Source organism: Protopterus annectens, chromosome 7.part0, assembly GCF_019279795.1.
Source record: "Protopterus annectens isolate FY-2018-M chromosome 7.part0, PAN1.0, whole genome shotgun sequence".
Lineage (NCBI taxonomy): Eukaryota > Metazoa > Chordata > Ceratodontiformes > Protopteridae > Protopterus > Protopterus annectens.
Window position 1 is genome coordinate 966238699 of NC_056739.1, and position 18541 is coordinate 966257239.

General features: G+C 33.1%; 1 protein-coding gene across 4 annotated transcripts in view; it reads left to right on the top strand.

The window, feature by feature from the left end:
• Positions 1-18541, top strand: part of TP53BP1 (tumor protein p53 binding protein 1) — a 1265047-nt gene that overhangs the window by 633803 nt on the left and 612703 nt on the right. The gene's annotated exons all lie outside the window — the stretch shown is intronic.

Sequence of the window (18541 nt, forward strand, 5' to 3'; positions counted from 1 at the left end):
AGCCATCTGGCAATGTAAACTTTGGCTTTAGATAATCATCAGTGTTAGTGAGACTCAGATCCCATGTGCAAAAATGTGAAAAAGGAATTATGGATGGATGCAGTTAGAGGTATTTTTAAAATGTATTTCTATTTCTTTATATTCATCCTTTATTTGTTGACTGGGTTAATCGCACTAAGCAAGTAGCTTATTTTCTGGGGAGGCCAGAGCTAGTATTTCTACTACTAGGAGAAATTACGGCCAGGACATTGGGGAACTTCCCTCTCTCTTTTTGATAGGTGCTGTGGGATCTTTTACATCCATATGAGCTACCGGCAACTCAAGCAGATGGGACTTCGGTTTAACATCTCATCCTAAGGATGACATACTCAGAAATGCAACATCCCCTAATGCTTGCACTATGGTGTAAGCAGTCCAATTGCCAGGAGTGAGAATAGAATCCATATTCGTCTAGTCTTCCAGCTCCAGAGGCGAGTGTGTAGTCGGATGCACCATTGACACCACACTAAATTGAGGTATAAGAGTTTTATCAATGACTGCTTTATATAATAGTGGTAGTAAAGTAAGAAAGTACTTTTTCTTAGTCCTAATGTATCCAGCATTTGCACTGTTACAAGAAAAGAAGGCTGGAAATAAGCAAGTTACAAGTTATAGTTTGCTTGTGTTGGGGTATAAATGTGTATTGATCGTATATGTATATATTAATATTGTTTAGTCAATATAACAAAATCATGAATAACAACTAATCAAATCCAAAACACTAAACTAAAGGGGAAAAAAAACAAACAAAAAACAGCTTTTTTGGAAAGGTATGCCCACTGCACCCCACTCCCCATATGAGGACTGTTTCCTAACATCCCCTGCTACATATATATTCTAATTCTGAGATAGCACTATGGTACGGAAAAGGCAAATTCCCTGATCTCTACTGTTCCATGATCTTGTACAGCTGATTCCTGTTTTTTAAATAGATTGATATTTTTATGATTCTGTCTTTCCAGTGTGATCATTTGCTATTTGTGATTTCATTGAAACAGTAGGTTCACACACACATATATATATATATATATATATATATATATATATATATATATATATATATATATATATATATATATATATATATATATATATATATATATATATATATATATATATATATATATATATATATCTATATCTATATCTATCCTGAACAGCCACTTCATTGAACGTTAAAACATTGAGACAAGGTTGCCGAAAAGTTAATTTTACAAACACCCGGATCACCATAACTTCACATCGGGAAACTAACCCACTTGGCCACCATTGTGAACTTTGCCCTTTTCTTCACTATAGTGCGATCTTGAAGTTGGTATATTTAGTTAGGGGGTATGGAGGATGCAGCCCCAACATGGGGGATGTCGTGGGCAAAGTCCCCCACTTGGGTGGGTTAGATTTGCTTCAGTTTCATTTTAAGGCATTATGGTGATCCGGGTATTTTGTAAAATTAACTTTTCGGGAACCTTTTGTACTACAGGCAAAAGTGTTTCTTCCCTGTTAGGGATTGATAGAGTTTAAGGAAATAAAAAAGGGACATGGAAGTGCTAAGTGAAATACCAGGTCTGGTAGAGTTTTTTAATTTTTTTGTAGAATAGAAGAGTCTGCTAAAAGTGGATAATTAGTAGAGCATATAATATTGCATGATAGGTTTACAGATTAATTGGAGGTTTAGATAAGACTAAAAACAGGAAAATAGCAAATAAGTTTACAAAGGAATAATGGGAAGAAATCTGTACGTCTCTCAAGTATGCTGCAGCAAAGTGCAGAAGGTTTAGAGTTTTTACATGAAGGGTGTTTGCATATGTACTTTAAACCCTTAGTAAACATTTAGAGGATTTGTCTTTAGGTAGAAGGTAAATATTGGAGATGAGACGAGGAAGAGCGAGAAAACAGCATATTTTGGGGAACGTGAGTTAACAAAATTCAAAAATTGTCCAAAGATGTATATGTATGTTAGTCAGCCAACACTGTCCAAGCAAATAAGGATATCAAAAGAGTTGAGAGCAGCTGGTTTATTCAAACAAAAGGTTAGCACTTTTGTGGGGATACCACTTCTTCAGACCAAATACAAAATGCATTAAAACTACAAATATTTAAAACCCAGCATAGCCATTCAGCAAAAGCAGTAAAAGACAAACCAATCAAATAAAAAACATAATCCTAATCACCGCCTACTTAAAAAAGCAGGCTTAAGAGAAACACCACTATTAAGTCCTGGAAATTCATGAGCTCTCATGGAAATAATCCATTTCAACTCACACATTTCAACAAAATTACCTCTTCTAATATTAGGGTGTAAAACTCTAAATCTAAAATTACTGTGTCCTGGAAATAGTGAGTCAAGGTTGGCTAAAGCATTAGATAAAATGTGATTGCATATATTCCCTAGATGTTTAAGGATCCTTTCCCTATGTTGGCGTTTTGTCTTGCCAATATAAAAACCATTGCATGAGCAGCATGTTGCATAGGTATAGCAAATTGATGCTCCAGCGTGTTGCCACATAGCTAGGTGAAAAAAACATGTCCTGTAACTGGATGTACAAAACAAGGGTCAGGAGAAATAAATGAGCACGCCTTACAATTAGTTATAACAGGGAAGTGTACCCACAAGAGTAAGGGTCTTGGCCCATAGCATAGGAGGGGTCTATATTAGAACATCGAAGTCTTGAAATTTCGAATGTTCTAATATCGACCTTATTCAGGGAATGCTGAAAATAGCAAAGCTGCAGAACACCGAATTTTTTCCTAGGGAAAGAATTTGGTTGGCCATTTCTGTGGCTTCACTATTTTCAGCACTGTGGTGGAAAGTTACGGGTCGGGTTCAGGTAAGTGTGCGATTATGTGGACGTGAGGATTAGAGTGAGGGTCAGGTAATTGTGCGATTGTGACGGACGTTAGGGTTATGGTTTGGGTTAAGGTAAGTGGATAGATAGTAGTGTGTGTAGGTGAGTTAGGGTTAGGGCGCGGGTGAGGTGAGTGTGTGATAGTGACAGACCTTAGGGTTAGGGTTTGGGTTAAGGTGAGTGGATAGATAGTAGTGTATGTACAGTTTAGTGTAGGGTTAGATGTAGGATTTTAAGTGTATGTGTGTGGATTGCTGTTTTTTTTGATGTGCTTGTGTTGTGTGTGTTTTGGAACAGCAAATTTTTTCCCTGGGAAAAAATTTGCTGTTCTGCATGTTCGATATTTTAAGCTTTCACTGAATAGGGGTCTATATTTGAACATTCGAAGTTTTAAAACTTTGGTTTTCTAATATAGACCCCATAGGAGCCTCTTAATCAACATATGGTTCTTAAAAGTAAAAGAAGGCTGTTTCCCCCACAACTTGTCTTACTTTCTCATCAGCTAGAAGTACAGGCCAATTCTTTCTAATGATGTCACAGTAATGCTGAATATTACTGGAATACCTAAATAACACCTTAGGAGAGGGATTCACATTATCAAGTCGACCTCCATTGGAACTATGTCTGATAGAAGAAACGTAATGAGTGCTTCTACTATGTCGATCTAATAAAGCAGTTTGCATATTACTATCTATCTGAGTCTGTGACTATCCCTTTTCATAGAAACCATCACCCATTCTGTGTACAGTTTCCTCAAACACAGAGTCATTGGTACATAATCTAGAGGCCCTTAAACACTGGCTATTGAGCATGTTAGAAAAAAATGTGTGGGGGATGCATGCTGGAGCACTGTAGAAGACGCATGGTTTCCAATATAACTTTATCTAAGGCACCATCAGTTTTCTTAGAGAGGGTGACATCCAAAAAATCAATAGACTTGGAAGAATAATTTAAGGTGAACCTAAGAAAATCAAATGTGTGTTCAAGATATCTAACAAAATCCAAGAGCTCTTGTTCACTACCTCCCCAAAGGAAAAAAAGTCCTCCACAAACCTAACGTAATGTCTAACAAGGTGTTTAAATGCATTATTGTCGTGAATGTACTCATTCTCCCATTGCATCATAACTAAATTAGCGTAGGTGTTGGCACATGGCGTGCCCATAGCTATGCCTGACAATTGTAAGTAATGTTGACCTTCAAACAAAAAAAAAATGATTGAACAAAATTAAATCCAATAAAGCTCAAATGACAGTAACCATATTATGTGTATAATGGCCATGGTGGGAAATGAATAATCTAACAGCATCTACACCTGCTTGATTAGGGATGACAGTGAAAAGTGTTTTAACATCCAGAGTTGTTAAAAAAAAAAAAAAAACATCATTCAGTGAAAGATTGGCAATAGAAGAATATAGGCTAGACAAAAAATGCTCAGTATCCTTCAAGACCGAAGGGAATTCAGCCAGTAGTGGTTTAAGTTGCTGCTCAATGAATTTAGAGAGGTTCAGTCACCCAGCCATGTCCTGAATCAATAGGACACAGTGGGGGATTACGACAGTCTTTATGGATTTTGGGTAACCCATGGATGGTGGGAATAAGAGGGTTATCAACAGTCAAAGACTTATAAAGATCATAATCAATAACACCACAACACAGAAACAGCAAACCAGTATCCAAATAAGCCACGTTTATTAGTTACTTCTCTCTTGCGCCTTGGCCACAGTAAGCCTTCAAGGAGTAAAGCATCAGCAGCAAAACACAGTATATATAATCACATGAATTAATCAATAAAATAATTTTCCAATTAATTAATAAAATTCATGAAAGCCCATTGGTTTAAATGACATTTTTCCAACAGCATTCTGTATTCAAACCTCTGGGCAATAGAGTACCATATTTTAAAATAAAAACAGTTTCCTTTAAAAGTAATTTAACCACAATCGAAATATCAGATTCAGACATAGCTACCTGTTGTAAAATAGTGGCTTTTAAACTATCACTGTTGCCATTATGATGTTCATAAAAATGTTGAGCAAAGGGGCTCTCTATTTTATTATTTCTTATATCTCTTAAATGTTCAAGAAGTCTCACCTTGAACATTCTTTTAGTTTGCCCAATATAAAACTTGTTGCATCCCATTTAAAAGCCACTATTTTACAACAGGTAGCTATGTCTGAATCTGATATTTCGATTGTGGTTAAATTACTTTTAAAGAAGGAAACTGTTTTTATTTTAAAATATGGTACTCTATTGCCCAGAGGTTTGAATACAGAATGCTGTTGGAAAAATGTCATTTAAACCAATGGGCTTTCATGAATTTTATTAATTAATTGGAAAATTATTTTATTGATTAATTCATGTGATTATATATATTGTGTTTTGCTGCTGATACTTTACTCCTTGAAGGCTTACTGTGGCCGAGGCGCTAGAGAGAGAAGTAACTAATAAACGTGGCTGATTTGGATACTGGTTTGCTGTTTCTGTGTTGTGTTGCTGTGGTGTTCCTGATTCATCTTTGTCGTTGCTGATCATAATCAATAAACCCACACACCAAGCAATCATATAGATCATTGTTCACAGTATTAATGTACCTATCAACATCCTTCAGTGAAATCTTATGATAAGTGAAACAGTCATTAAATAATCAGCTCTATCCAGCAGAACAATTGCCCCTCCCTTGTCAGCCGGTCTAATGCTGATAGACTGTTCAGCCTATAATTGCTGCAAGGCATTGGTTTCTTCATTATTTAAATGACAGAAATGTTGTTTAGCAGTTCCAAGGGATGCAAAGATATCCCTCTCACATAAATTTACAGTGCAATGGTTTTTATATTGGCACGACAACTTGCCAACTTAGGGAAAGGATCCTTGAACATCTAGGGAATATACACAATCGGATTTTATCTAAAGCTTTAGCCAACCATGCCTTATTATTTCCAGGACACAGTTCTTTTAGATTTGGAGTTTTACAGACATTGCAACCTAATATTAGAAGAGGTAATTTTAACAATACTGTTGAAATGTGTGAGTTGAAATGGATTATTTCCATGAGAGCTCATGAATTTCCTGGGCTTAATAGTGGTGTTTCTCTTAAGCTTGCTTTAAGTAGGCAGTGATTAGGATTATGCTGGCAACTTGATACCGTAAAACTCCACTGCCAATCATGAGTGGACAGGTGATCTGCTGTGGCGACCTCTAACCGGGAAAAAGCTGAAAGAAGGTTGGTCTTTTATTGCTTTTGCTGATTGACTATCCTGGGTTTTAAATATTTGTGGTTTTAATGCAATTTGTATTTGGTCTGAGGAAGTGGTAACCCCGCAAAAGCGCTAAACTTTTGTTTGAATAAACCAGTTGCTCTTAAATCTGGTATCCTTATTAGCCTGGTCTGTGACTCGCATATATATATATATATATATATATATATATATATATATATATATATATATATGGTTTACTATCATAAATTCGAAAGTAAAAATAATGTCTTTATTTTCGAATTTATGCATCGAAAATGAACATTTTCGAATAATAGTAAACTCGAAAACAAGGGTGTATTGTCAAAAATGTCGCTTGCGACATTTACGGTGATACACAGCACACCCACCCTTCCCATAATCACCTACCTACCTAACCAAACACACAGTTATGCAGGGGGGCTGTGCCCCCCTGCACCCCCCCCAACTTAATATTCCAACATCGAGATCGCACTACAGTGAGGAAAGGGATGCATTTACCTAACCGCACTGTACCGCGATCCCCTCCCATGACCGAAAGTTAGAATTGCGAATGCGCAGTTCATTCGCAATGCAAACCTTCGCTCATGTCACCTGCCGTAATATGAAGTATTCGAACATCTGATGTTCGAATACTTCATAGCCGTGCAAATGCACGTCGACATAATTGATAGCAAACCTCTCTCTCTCTCTCTATATATATATATATATATATATATATATATATATATATATATATATATATCTTTGGATCTTTGGACATAGTGTTTTTTATTTGAGTCTCCTTTAGCAGTTTGGATAGCTTGTCTTTTTTTCTCATTTTTTTTCTCAAAATTTAAAAATTCTTAGCAGAGTTCTTTGTCAGATATGCAAGAGAAAAAATGGTAGTAGTTTAGGAACTGATTCATTTGAGATGGGGTATATAATCTGAATTGCCTAACCTAGATCTTGTAACGTTTTAATGCTGTTGGCACCCAAAAAGCAACTGCTAGAAAATGGATGTCAAAATTAAAACCAAATATAAGGAAATATTGATAACTGTAATAAACTAAGAGATTTTTGGAAAGAGAAGGAACAAATTTTCATAGAAACAAATTGATGTTTTGAGAATGACAAGTGGAATAATGCTCAGGAAGATGAGTAAGGTATAATTGAAGGCAAGAACTGAGTAATTTATGTAATGTTGATATGAATTAATTACAAAGAAAATGTGTGTATCACATGATGGTAATAATGGAAACTATTATTAAAGTTGATTTGCTTTTATGTTGTATGCATGTAAATTTTTGTTGCAATTTAAAATGTGACGATTAAAAAAAGATGTTTAAAAAAAATTTATATATACATGAGAATTGCTACGTACTCCTCAAGAAACATAAATATGGCATTATTTGTATTCTGATTGTAGTCCACCCTTCACTTTTGTATTTGTTTATCAAAATGTATTTTCCATTACAGTTTTATACTAGTGAAAGACAGTACTTTTGAGTTATGTAATACTCCTGTTTCATGTTTCATTTAGCTTCCATGCTTGTGATTAGCTATCAGCTGACTGTTTTTTTGTTTTTTATTTTTTTTTTCTAAACCAAGCTACTCAAGTTAACTTTTGATTGTGGATATATCCTTGATAGGTAGGCACTGTGGGATCAATGTTTGTGAGTGGTAAGCTTGATTGCAAAGTAGTTGAACGTCACCATTTCCAGATTAATCTTTTTCCAAAAAAAAAAAAAAATCTTTTCTTATTTTACCCAGTTCCATCTAAAAATACTTGCAAGCCTGTCCCATGTCAAACATGCAAACTAATCATAATATATAAAGAAATCGGTTAATTTCACCCAAATGTCTTCTTAACAAATGTAATGGTTAGCTCCACCATATGATGTTCAATTCTGGTTGTACATTTTTCTCTTGTTTCATTAATAATATATCACAGTTCATAAATGTTACATCTGTAAGAGAGTATATTTTTGAACTTTACAAGTACTGCCAAGTTAATTAATTCAAGAGACATTAATTTTCTGGTTGATACTCTGTCAGCTCTAGTTTAATTTGAACTTCTTCAGGTAGAAGATAGGTATTTATGTTGTTTCAGTGCTCCCAGGATCATGGCGCTATTCCCTGATGGTAGAGTGCCCCCTCCAGACTGAGCATAATTATGGACTTGTAAGTTGTGCTCTTGCATCTTGTGAAGCAATGTCAGCCACTGGAACTGCAAATGAGGCTTGATGATTTGGAGGAGGGGGACAGCAAAAGAACAGTGTTCTGTTCTGGGATCTCCATGTTGTAGACAGCCCCTCCATCAAACCTGTGCTGTTAAGAGTTCTCTGTAATTCAGGCAAGTGCATTGTTGTATATTACTAGTCAGCAGAGTAAGTGTCAACATTTCTTTTTTTCTTGATTTGTAGAACATGTGCTTTTAAGTGAATGGAAAAAACTTGCAGGTTTGGGAGTTAAGTGTACTTATATTGTCAAAGCATGACATCACTACATTCAGCAGCTCTGAACATGTGTACTCCAAGCATTAGATCTTCCAAGAAAATTCCTGCTTTTTACTGATGATGAGAATGAAATCCCATTATAGGGAATCCTTGTAAAGGAATTGTTGATGTGAAAATGTATCTGTTTGACATAGATGTTTTGGTTAGTTGGGTGATCTAGTTGATATTCTGTTATTTATATTCCATGCATTAGGTTGAAGGTGTGGCCATAATTAAAATAGTACTCAGTTTAATTTGATTTATTTAATTTATTAAAGCAGTTCATTTCATTTTTTAAAACAATAGTGCTTTTTAACTGTGACAGTTAATTTTGTTTGTCTTAGATTAGAGGCACTGGTTGTGTGTGTGAGTACATGTGTACAGAATGCCAATTGCTATTCGGCCATTGTGGTTAAATATTAGAGCACTAGAAGGATGACTGCTTCTGGGGTGGCCACGGTGGTGCAGCGGTTAGCATTGTCACCTTACACCAAGGGGTCCTCCGGTTCCATCCTCAGCTGGGGTGCCTTCTGTGCGGAGTCTGCATGTCCTCACTGTGGTTGCGTGGGTTTCCTCCGGGTGCTCCGGTTTCCTCCCACATACCAAAGACATGCTGTAGGTGGATTGGACACTCTAAATTGGCCCTAGGCGTGAGTGTGCCTTCCCTGGAAGGTTGGACGCCGGGCTGGTAACTTGACACCGTAAATCTCTACTGCCAGTCAGTAGTGGACAGGTGATCTGTTGTGGCGACCCCTAACCTGGGAAAAGCCAGAAGAAGAAGGAGGATGACTGCTTCTAGTTTCAGGGATTTGTCCCCTATAAGTATTTGTTTTTCAGTATTGTCATTGTTGTGAATACCTATTCAAAGTATCATTGCAGAGTTATTAAAGTATAGGAATGGGATATCATTTTGAAGTTTTTTCCTTCAGAATATTTTATCATAAATCCATTCCCCAGAGCTGTGTTTTCTGCCTCACTTTTAATATTACGATATTCTCCATCGTATTCTTTCACTACTTCAAAGGGTGACACAAAGTAAGATGTTACAGATGTACAGGCAATTACTATATCAGTTCATCATTTTCTTCCCCTTTCCTCTACCCCCACTTTCTTTGTTGCTACTCCTTTGTCATTATTTTGTGGGGTTTTTTAATCTTGTTAGCAAATCTTTATTGTAAGTAGACATTTGTAATCTTGTATTTTACTGCATTTTCTTGCAGTTCAAGTAGGGTCAGAACATGGCAAGTATTAAACTGTGCATGACTATTAAACTCCATGTAGTAACACTAATATATGTTGAAAGGGTGTATAGCACAGCACTTTTTGACTTTTAAATGTTTGTATGAGAGGATACAAGAAAGATGTACTCAAATGTCTATGGACTCCTGAGGATACTTTCAAAGGTCATCCATAAAAATTTGAAGATGTGACAGGGCTTAGAAAGGATGTAACCAGTTTTTGCTCACAGCAAGGATTATTTGAGATCCTGTAAAAAAGTTACAATTTGCATAGTTTTAGTGTCCCTGCTTACATTCCTATTTAAGTTGTGACTCTCATCATCAGTAGTCTGAGAGTCATTAGTCATCTGCACTTGTGGCCCTGCCCTCGTGCTCCTAGATTGTGTGATTGAGTTAAAGCTTTTTGCAGAGGTGCAGCAAATAACCAGCTTGTTTTCCTTTTCTTCACTTGCTGTGTCCTTAAAGTTCAGGTTGGATTGATACTGTCAGAATTATCCTTAAACTGGAAGTGGTTTCCTTTGTAGTGACAAAGTGAGCTGTAGGATGGGCATAAACTGACAACAGGACTGCTAATAGACTTTTCTTTTTCTTTCCTGCTGTAGAACTGCCTGTAAAGTTGCTGCTAGTAAATTTAGGACAGAAATTGAAACACAAGTAATTAGTGGTATACTAGATGGGGGAGCATGTTTCTTGTTTAATGTCAGGAGTCCTCAAGACTGTATTCTGTGTGTGTTAGATATAGTTTGTAAATTTGTAGTTAATTAGGTTTTCTGGATATTCGACAGCTTTAGGAAGTATATTTTTCATTGAGTGGAAATTGGGCTATGATAGCACAAGTTCTGGCTGGTAACCAAGAATCTCAAAACCACTTAATGTAAATGTGATGTAAAATAGACACAAACTTTACAAACCTGTGTATGCTGAGTTCTATACTGCCAAACCAACAATAATAAACATTTTGATGAAAAATGCTTGAAATAGCAATTGCAGATGTTAATAATGCTTTTAAGTTAGCTGTTTTAAAATGTTTATTTGTTGCATAAAAAGTGCAAAATGTTTAGTTTCCTTCTTGGATGACCAAGGTCCTGTTAGCACCTGCACATAGGTTGAAATGAGCAGGAAAGGTACAACTGAGAAGCTGATATTGGATCGCTGTGTTGGGGAAAGGGTATTGGCCCCATCCTGACACAGAAGCATTTTTCCTGTAGGGAAGGTCAGATGTGCTCACCATATGTACAGGGACTCAGGAGATCAAGTCCAGCCATGGAGTACTTGCACTGAGCCCAGTCAACAGAGATGTGAGGAAGAGTACACCTACACAGGGGTCAGTATAACAAGAATTGTACTGTGTTTTGCTGTCCAGTAGGGGAAGAGCTCTAGGAACATTTACAAATATGCAAATTCCTAGCTAGATAGCACCCAAGTTCACCAGCTTTGCTTTCCAGGCTTAGAATCATTTGTCCTCCAGAGGAGAAGAGAAATGAATGTGCCAGCAAGGAAGTAGAGGGCCTGATGGATGGTGGGGGAAGACAGTTGCCAAAATATAGTTTTAAAGTGAACTTTATAAGGAATGCCTATTGTATTTATAAGGCAACTTAAGAATGTATTTTTTCTTCTGAAACATTCAGTTTTAAAATTATTTTAATGGTATGATTGAATTTTATTTTTTTCAAAACAAGTTTATTGTTTTAACATACAAGAGAAATATCATAACAATTTTATACAAGTAATTAAAAATAGATATGATTATAACATTCAACAAAACAACCAAAGTATTTACAAAGACATCCACTACAATCAGATCAATTAATTAAACTAAAATACCATGCTATTGAAATTAAGATTTTTTTAACAGGTTTTGTAAATTATCCCATACAATATAATAAGATGTTTTTCTAGTTGTTCTTGACCTTATTGTGTTTATTTCCATATGGCACACTGTATTCATAACATTTTTAAATTCATTGAACGAAGGAGGTGTATCTGAAATCCAATTTCTGGTTATTATTTTCCTAGCCACTGCTAGAATAGACCATAACAAGGGAAGCTTAACCTTTTTAACACTTTGAGGTACAGGTGTGTTGAATAATATAAGAGATTTAGAAATAATGAAATTATCTGTAAAAGGAGCCTGCAAAAATTAATTATTTGACTTCCAGTATTCTTTCAATTTTATACAGTCATAAAACATATGAGCCTAGTCAGCATTAATTTCTACATTACATCTTTTACATAGATTATCTTTATTATTTATTTTATTCATCATCAAAGGTGTATAAAAAGATCTATGTAAAAATTTCCATGTAAAAAGTCTCCAGACAATGGAAGATGTAGTTTTATAGGCAGATTCCAATATATACTTTTTATCTTGTTGATTTGGTGGGTCCCCATTAATGGAAGTGAAATAATTCCAGTATGTATCTACACTGTAAAAAGTTTCTTGTCTGATAATTTTATGTATGTATGAAAGCTTACCTTTATCAGAAACTTTATGTTGTAAATTTAATATCAAGTAATCAATCAGTGTTGGAATAGATTCTTTAACTGTTATAGACATTAGATCTATTTTATTAATGAGATGTTGTCTAAAGGTCTGAACCTCTAACCAGCAAGTTTCTCTTAGATCAAATTCTTGTTTCAAGAAATCTAGATTTTTAACTTTATTATCAGATATCAACTGATACCAGTACTTTAGATCATTATCTATAGCTAAATGAGTTCCTTCAGAAGTAGATGACAAAAGCATACCCTGAGTATACATTATAGGGAATATAATAAAATTCCATTCCCTATATTTAGGGTGCATGAATATAAAGTTACGATAGCTAATAATAATATTTAATGGGTAACTAACTATATGTTTAGGTGTAATAGGTGAAGTACAAAATTCCTTTAGTAACCATAACATGGAGTTATTTACAATCATATTTTTATGTGTTAAGGAGATTTTCATGAAGTGCATACTAATTAGCTCCCAGTAATCTTTCCATTTTGCAACATTTGACTGATCTATTAATAAAGTAATAACTTTTACAATAGAAGAGATAGTATATAAATTAAAGTCTGGAAAAGAAATACCCCCTTGAGACCAGTTATTAGTATGTTTCTTTAATGCAATCCTAGGTCTGTTAGGTGCCCATAGGAAATTTAACATTAGTGTATTCAGTTTTTTGATATTATTTTTGTAGGTGGAAGTATTATTGATTGTATTAAGTATAAAATCTTGAGGAATATTATCATTTTAATAATTGTAAGTCTCTCCTCCATAGTAAAAAACATATTATTTCAGGTATTAAAAAGATTTTGTATATTAAGAAAACAGGTATTATAATTATTATATATAATAGATTTAATATCTTTAGATAATATTATACCTAAATAAGTTATTTGACCTGAATTGGGTACATATTTAGTAAAATCACTAATGAAAATATTTTTTCGTGTATATATAGGTAGTATTTTAGTTTTTTCTTCATTGAATATTAAACCAGAAATACTTTTAAAATTCATCATTTTATCAAATAGAGACTGCATTGAAGAATTAGATCCTGCTGATGTAATTAGAACATCGTCTGTAAAAAGTTGAATTTTAGATGTATTTTCATTTATTTCAAAACCCTCTATGTCAGTACTGTTTCTGATCAAATTAGCCCAAGGCTCCGTTATTAAAGTGAATAATAGTGGAGAGAGTGAACACCCTTGTTTTGTACCTTTAAAAATGGGTATTTTTTGTGAGACATATGTTCCTACCTTAATATAAGCCAATGTTCCTTTGTCTAAATGCTCAATTAGATTTACAAATGCATCTGAGAAGTTTGTGCACTTCAGTAATGTAAACAGATAGTCCCAACTTACTGAATCAAATGCTGAACTTATATCAAGACTAATAAGTGTTAAATCTTTCTTTTTCCTATTTGCAAAATCAATTAATGTTAAAGTTCTTCTTATATTATCAAAAGTATTTCTATTTACAGTGAAGCCTGTCTGATCTATATCTATAATGCCAGGGATGATTGTCTTCAATCTATCAGCAAAAATACTCTTAAACATTTTATAATCAACATTAAGTAATGAGATGGGCCGATATGAAGTACATCTAGTTGGATCTTTATTAGGTTTTAAAATTGGCGAAATAAATGTATATTGCCAAGATGGGGGGGTTATTAACTTAGTTTGGGCCAAAATAAAAACCTTATGTATTAATGAGTATGTACTTTTAGAAAGGATTTTATATATCTCTGGTATAATACCATCATTACCCGGTGCTTTGTTTGATTTAAGCTTGTTTATTTGTGTAATAACCTCTGTATATGAAATACTTTTGTCCAATAGTTTAATCTGTTGTTTATTAAGCTTTTTATTCATGTTTGTGGTTATAAACTCCTTTATTTTATCTTTAGGTTCCATGTTAATGTTATTATGGTTAATTTTGTGAAAGTGATTTCTAAATTCATCTAGTATTTCTGGTAGACTAGAAACATTCTTCTTTTTCCTTAGAGAAAAGATTTCTTTGATATGATTTTGTTTATTCAACCTTTTTGTTTTATTTTTAAGTCTATGTAAGTATTTGGGGCTTATTGAGTAAGACAAAAACTTGTATTTCTCTAAAGTTATTTTAACTTTATGAGTTAAAATGTCTTTATATTTCTCATTTAGTTTGTTTATTTCTTCAATGACTTTCTTATCCATAATATTTTCTTTATTATTATGTGTATAAGAGTCTAATTTACTTTGAATATCTAACAATTCCTTATCCCAAGATTTCCTTTTATTATTATACCATCTGATACTTTGTCCACATAGATATGATTTTAAGGCATCCCAAACATAGACAATGGAGACTTCAGGAGTATTATTTATGTCCAAAAAATGTTGTATTTCTGAAAGTATATATTCTTTATAGTCTTTTAGTTGAGTTAAGTATGCTGGTATCCTTTTGATCTGAACATTGTGAGTATTTTTTATCATGAACTCAAAAACAATTGAATTATGATCAGATATAGGACATGAAATGATTTTGGAGTTAATTAAATCTGTTACCATCTGGTTAGAAATAAAGACCCTATCTATTTTTGAATAAGTTTTGTATCTGTTAGAAAAAAAGGTGTATGGTAATGATTTTGAATCTATCTGATTATTAATATCATTCAAATGATAAGAATTAGCAAAATCATTTAAATGTTTTGCATTAGATGTAATTCTTCTTTTTCCTATAGTGGTAGTGTCACTTTCATGTAGTATACAATTAAAGTCACCAGCTAAAATAATATCTCCTATAGAGAATGATATGATCTTATCAAGATGGTGTTTCACTGTATTAATACCAATTCCAGGTATCCAATATACATTAATTAATGTGTAAGTCTTCCCATTAATTTGTATTGTAACAATACAAAACATTCCTTTATCATCCTGATAAGACTTAATGGTTTTAGGAATGGGTATACTTTTATTCCATAAAATAGCCACTTCTCTTTTTTTCTGAGTGTGCTCTGAACTAACCAATACTGTATATTTGTTTGTGGCTAGTTTATCAATATCTTTTTTCAAGAGATGAGTTTCTTGAAGGAAGACTAAGTTGGCCTTATGTAAATTAATGTATCTTATTAGGCTTGCCCTTTTACACGGATTATTCAATCCATTAATGTTTAAAGAAATTCCTTTTAAAGATGTCATTTGGCATTTTTAAAACTTAAGAATCTTATGATCAAAATAATGATTAACAAAATAAGTAATGTTACATCTCCTCCTTTAGGTGTACCTTTAAATATAGCTGTATTTATTGAATCTCTTATGGGATTTTGTATAAGATTCAATTTTGTTTGTAGTGACAATGAGTTTACAAAATGTATTGTGGATGTCAGAACTATATACATACAACAATGAACAAGTGAAAATAATGTAAGGATTAAACCTTGCATCCAGCCTGGAGTTAAAAACTCCAACTTAGAGTAGTATTTACCACTCAAGTTAACCCCCTACCCTAAGCAGCAGTACCTCAGCTACCACCTTATCAATTTAATACTGGTTATATTTAACTTAAATTAACAACTTTCAATTTGATTATCTAGCAAGACAAGACTACACATTTGATAAAACAGCATCATATAAACTAAGATAAACTTTTTTTAAAAACTATTCATACTACTATATACATCTATTTAATATAATACACTTGTATTCAAATAGCATTCAAATAAACTTGATATTAGGAACCAAGAGGAGAGAGAGAAATAAAAGACGTGAGAGAGGGAGAGAGAGTGAAAGACAGAGAGGAGAAAAAAAAAAAAAAAAAAGGAAGGCATATTTACATATTAATTTATTCAAAGTATGTAAAATAAGTTCTAATATTCATTTAAATCGACAACTTTGGCTAATATGGTTCAGACATTACATATATTAAGATGCATCTATTTCTGTCATGTAAATGCAGTTAACAGCTTCCAAAAAAAACCTTGAATTACTTATATATGAGCTTTTTTCTCATACTCATTATTGTCAGTAGAATAAAATATTATATTTATAGAAATTGTTATAAATCATACTGCATAGTTATGCAAATTCTCAGAAACACTTGCATTATTGTAAAGAAAGCCATCTGTATTTTGTATATCTATACTGCTGCTTTAAAATATATCACATGACAACTTCTTCCAGAATAGAGTTATAAAGTTATTTATGCTTGTCAATCAAATTAATTAAATGAGTTATAGTAATATATATGTTTAGATCATAAGTTTTTAACATAAATTAGTATGCTGCAGTCAAGTAAACTTTCAAAAACACTTGTATAAATGTTTCACTTTCTTTGCCTTCTAAAATAAGACATTTGCTTACTACAAGAAACTGCATCATTTAAAATCATTATAACTGACATTTTATAAATTATAACATAAATATTTAAGTAATTATATAAAATAACTCACATTTAAATGTTAAAGATTTCATTTTCCTTCACAGAGTCGCATTTGCAGCAGTTCTACTTCCTGGTAGAGTGTTCTTCCTGAATCTGCGATGTGTCAGTGTGATTTCTGGGTCAAAGGTCAAATTGACTGCTTTCAGCTTCTCTGCGTGAATTCTGAGAGTTGAAGCTTTTAAAACAACTCGAGGACACTGTTCACGAGGTAACCCACATCCCAAATTGTCTCCCTTAACATTTTGGCGGGAATCTTGTTAAAAACTAGTGACAAACATTCATTTAGCAGTATAAATACATCTAAACATGACAAAACCTTCGCAATGTATTTTACAGGTTATTACAGCCTCTATGTAAGTGAAATTAAGCCCAAAGTTATTAATAAGTAATAAAACTCAATATTTTTGCCCCAACTCAATTTTTATACAAATCTTATTATTTACTGTGCCTGTATGATCAAAAGCATTTCTATATATTAATATGAAAAAAATAAAGAGAAAGAATAAAGAAAAGAAAAAGAGAGTAGAAAATAAAAGAGTGTAAAGCAGAAATAGAAAAAATGTAAAAGGAAGCTATAAAAAGTATTTACAATGGAATATTACTTACTGCTTATATTAATAAAGATGAAAATAAAACATATTATTTACTATTATTTAGTTCTAATTATTATTAATTAAAGCATGACAGATTATTTGTAAACAAGCATAAGCAGTATAATCAAGAAAGTATAATTAGCAATAGCATTTAAACAACATATAAACTTTTTTACAAGGAATAAATAAGTTATTATTCCATTTATCATAGTTTCATTACACTTCTCTCCCTGCCCTCCCCACCCCTTACCCACTACATAATCTAAATAGAATGTCATTGTTTAAAACAAAGAAAAGAAAAAAAGGAGAAAAAAAAAAAAAGAAAAAAATGTATCAAATTACTAACCTTACTTCTCTTTTTCAGAAAGAGAAACAAATTGAATAATAGCTTGTTATTAGTTCCTCAGATATTTTGAATAATTATGAAACAAACATTTCTTTGCGCACAGAAAATAACTTTGATTAAATCTTTTTCAGAATATTTGTGGCTTTCTGGAAATGCAGGAACTATATTTAAAAAGATTAATAATGAAGAAAAATGATGAGAGAAAAAAAAAAGGAAGAAAAAAAAAACATAGAACATGTCATTTGTTTTTTAGTCTCTTCTTCTTCTCTGAAGTTTTCCACGAAGTTTCAGTTGCCAACCTCTATAATGAAGGACTAGCCCATTCCATTTCCTCTATTTTATCCAGAATCTTATTTTTTTTGATAAACAGCAATGCAGAGTCTAAGTCATCAAAAATTTTAGGATCATCAGGAAGGAAGATTTTTAGCTCGGCAGGAAACAGAAGGTAGGTTTTAAACTGTGCTTTTTTTAGCTCCCTTATTAATGGTAGAAATACTTTTCTTTTAGTTATTACCAAGGCAGAATAGTCATTATCAAAACGCACAGTTGTCTCATTAACTTTAACTTTAACAGGAGCTTTAGCCCAAGCAGATTTAAGAACCATCTCTATCAGAAGATGATAGAAATCTAACTATAACTGATCTAGGATACTTTTTGTTAGAGTTAGTATTAGCTATAGATCTATGGGCTCTTTCGATACCAAAGGAGAATGCTTCTGGTAAGTCTAAAGTTTTAGGGAGCCATGCTGTTAAAAAAGAAGTAATATTGTTACCTTCAATATTTTCTGGCATTCCAAAAAGTCCTAATGTTATTGCGCCTAGATCTATTTTCCAGGTCATCAAGCTTTGTTTG